Source organism: Rutidosis leptorrhynchoides, chromosome 8 (genome assembly GCF_046630445.1).
Source record: "Rutidosis leptorrhynchoides isolate AG116_Rl617_1_P2 chromosome 8, CSIRO_AGI_Rlap_v1, whole genome shotgun sequence".
NCBI lineage: Eukaryota > Viridiplantae > Streptophyta > Magnoliopsida > Asterales > Asteraceae > Rutidosis > Rutidosis leptorrhynchoides.
In genome coordinates, this window is record NC_092340.1 from 50525804 (window position 1) to 50530391 (window position 4588).

A 4588-nucleotide genomic window follows, 5' to 3' on the forward strand; every position below is an offset into this window, starting at 1 on the left:
AAAGAGCTTGATGCAGAAGAGTGCCCACTAAGGTAAATTCTACCTGTAAAGTTCCGTTTTAGCTAAAGGTTAATACTTTAACCAATCATTTATAAATCGATAAATTGGATTTTTGTTTGATGTTAGTTTAGACCGAAGTATACCTTATAACTAAAAAAGGCGGGTTCTATGGTCATACAGGTTGGAAGTTACTATACCTTTATTTCTAATGCCCACAACGCACAAGCTCTTGCATCATTTATAAACATTGAGATTAACTTAATTTAGAAATTATGTTTTTATAATCGTAATTAACACTTTGCTTATATATATGTATGTGTATATATATCTATCTATAGTTTCAATTAACCATGCGTCAATTATAAAGGATATACTTATCTGAAGAACATATTAGGATTATTTTGACATCTAAGTTGAATAATTATAAATATATGGAGCAACAAATATTTAGAGGGAGTTGTAGATTTGCTGAGTCTCTTATATGTTGTTATTTCATTTTGCTGCCCATATGTGATCTGAGTTAGATTATTATTTTTGTTAGTATTGGTATTTTATACTTTATTTTACTGGGTATTTAGTAAATTTACTACTAATTCTTATTAATGAATGAGTTCATATAACGAAGTTATTAATGGGTAAGCCATACAAACTAACTTATCTTTCGAGTATTCAACTTGGTGGCACTTAACTTTGTAATTAAAAACTTATTTGTTTGTAAGAATTCGAAAATTATCCAAAAAATTATATAATTATCTTTTTACAAACCCGTGATTTCACGGGTCATTTCACTAGTGTATATATATATATATATATATATATATATATATATATATATATATATATATATATATATATATATATATATATATATATATATATTGGTAGGATCAAGAGGAAAGTAACCAATCGGGGGGAAGCAAAAACTTTTTTTTTCGTTTTTTGATAAAACTTTGTTCACGAACATTATAGATGGGATGAAAATATGAACATTTAATAAAGATACTTTGTAATAAATGTTTTTATTTTAGCGGAAAAACGCTCGAAGAAGTAATATATAATAATTATCGTGTTTTTCGAGCGTATGTTGAGGTTTTAGCTATTAGGTGTGACGACCCGAAATTTCCGACCAAATTTAAACTTAATCTTAAATTGTTTCCGACACGATAAGCAAAGTCTGTAATGTTGAATCTCAAAAATTTTAGAACTATATTCATGTAATCAATTACCCTTTGACTGTGCTCGCCGATTCACGAACAATTGTTTGTAAATATATATATATATATATATATATATATATATATATATATATATATATATATATATATATATATATGAATGTAGGTATATATAATAATTTGAAATTTTAACATATAATTAAATATGTAAAATAAGATACAAAAATAATTAAGCATAATTTAAAATGAATATATATAAATATATATATATGACTTATATTAATAATTATTTTTAATATATATAAAATATATAAATATTAAATAAATTTTATCATATATTATAATATTATATAATTGTAATATTAATGCAGTAAATGAAATTACAAGTTTAATTATAATTGTTACATTATTATTACATTCATTACTATTATTAATATTAATATTAGTATTACTTGTATTATTAAAATTATAATATGAAATTGTTATATGTAATTTGTTATATTGTTGTTACTATTGGTATTATTATAATTATTCTTATGAAAGGATCCGAAACTAATCATCCGGACGTTGTCCATATTGATTACAAACGAATTACAATAGTTGATAACATTGCGAGGTACTTGCCCTCTATATGATACATCTTACAAACGTTGCATTTATTCTTAAAAGGCAATCTATAGTTACATCCAGAATTGACATAATCGCCTGACATTTCATAATATTCAAATGATCTAAACCGCCATTTACTTAATAATAGTCTCTATGAACTTCAATGACTCGAATGCAACGCCTTATGATATAAGTCCTTAATAGCCTCAAGTAGTATCCTTAGTACGAGCTAATGCACAGCGGAAGACTTAATTCATACCTGAGAATAACATGCTTTAAAATGTCAACATAAAGTTGGTGAGATATAGGTTTAATGCCGGCAGCGATATATATATATATATATATATATAGACCACAAGATTTCATATATAAATATTTTCATAAAAATATTCTAAGTGGTTGAGCACTTGGTAACCATACTTAACATTCAATCACGTCGCATATTCCCTTTAATATGAAATCTTACTACACCGTACCAAGTGTAGTCACAAAACGAAGTACTGTGCAACCGTTGAATACTGGTCGTCCAGTCCGGTTGGGGTTGTCAGGCCCGATAGATCTATCAACAGGATTCGCGTTTACAATACCGCTGTAAATATTAGTTACCAAGCTACAGGGAAGTATGCCAGTGGTACAACTCAACGTAGAATATATTTTTCAGTTACTTGTGTCCATATCGTAAAACATAAAATACATGTATTCTCATCCCGAAATATTTAGAGTTTAAAAGTGGGACTATATACTCACTGTTGTCTTGAAGATATAAATATTTTGACTTGGTCTTCCGGTTGATATCACGAACCTATCCATATATAATATATCAATATATTTTCATTTTTAAACAATCGTCACATATATATATATATACTTGTTATACTTTTAATACTTTTAATAATTCCTTAGTCCGTAGTTAGCAGTCCGATGTTAGTAATTTAATTTTAATGGTTCATTTTTAGGTGTTTAATAAACCCCCAATGAAATGAATAAAACCCCCATCGTATATGTATTGGTCGAGATTAATCTTGACCCACGGTACCGGTGTTGTCAAATGACGTGTTGCGTACATAAAGTACCGGTGTTGTCAAATGACGTGTTGCGTACAATCATGGGATCTTATGATTAATCTTCTCGTATTGTTTACGGGTGATCCTGAACCATATAAAATTGAATTATGAGTACATATATATAAAATATCATGTTATCTTAGAAAGATGTGATTTATTTAATTTCTCCCAATTATTTTCGTGGCTAAACTAGTCTTGGATATCCGATTTTGTTTCGGTCATAGTTTCTTCGTTACAACTCCGTTTTTGTTGATTCAACTTGCCATCTCCTTGGATCGAGTCCCTCTTTAAGACTATGAACTGTAAATACCTTAGTATGTATTCAAAATCACACGGCATAGGTGAAACTTTAGTGAAACTTATGAAGTTAAACATTTTTGTTACAAAAATATCATTTAATGACCATTTTTCTAAAAATACCTATACTTTGAATTAAATCATGAAATTTTTATGTGTTAACATATTTATAGTAAAAATCATTTTTCCAGAAAATAAACCTCCAATTCAAAGTTTAAGATGGTTTTTAATTATCCAACCCAAAACAGTCCCCGGTTGCACTCCGACGTCGTAAAAACAGTTTTTAAGGTATTCTTTGAAAAACCAAGTTTTACCTTGTTAAATTAGCATATAATTAAGTTATATTACAGGTCTTGAAGTATTTTAAAAGTTAAGTTAGAAGGATCTATTTAGTTTGCAAACAAGTTTGAAAACTTTCAAACTATGTTCTTGTTGTTAAAATTTTATACCACAAAATAAGATAGCTATATATATATGAATCGAATAAGGTTATGAACATAGTTACTACCTCAAGTTCCTTGGACAAGGTTGCTGTAAAAGAGGAGTAAGAATCTAGAACCAAAAGGGTGATGGAAGTGGATGAAAGATTGGAAGTAAGTTTGTGTTCTTGGAAGGATTTCTTGAAGTGTTTTTGTATGGTTTTCTTATGGTGATTAAGTAAGGTTTTTGAAGCTAAATGATGGGGAAAATGCTTGTAGATGATCAAGTATGAAGTTAAGAGTATTTTGAGAGAGAAATGGGAGTGTAAGTATGAGAAAATGGGGTGAAGAAATGGTGTGCATGCATAAAAACGTTTTTAGTATATAAAGAAAAAAAATGATACCTAACTTTGTTTTCTTGCTAAATAATTCATGCTACTTGACAAATGGTTGGTTCCACATGTTTCTTAATCATTTAAGGCTGCTAAGGAGCAGATTTTTATTGGTATATACCAATAGTAAATACATCTAGAAGCTGCGTATGATACGGGTACATATACCCTAAATATACGTGTAGAAATCTTTGAGAAAACGGAACGAGGATTCAAATATAGCTATCTTTTGTGAATATACTTATATTGTTTTATGTATTTAAGTCCTTAAAAGTGATTAAATACATTACTTATACGTTATATGTATAAACATTATAAGTCATAAGTATTTATATCAAATAACGTTATGTATGGTTATTGTTTTGAAAACTTAAGTTAGTAGTTTCAAAATATACTTATAACTTATTGTTATTAATACAAAATGAGATATTAAAACATCCATAAACCATGTTAAATATGTATATATACATATATATACACAAACGTATAATTATCATATGTTATATAGTTCGTGATATCATCGGTCAAACTAGACGGTCAAACGTTGTGTAAAACTCTTTTCGAAAACATAAGTCTCAACAATTTGGATTGCTTATCATGTTGGTAAGGTTTAATTTATGTAAATATTAATC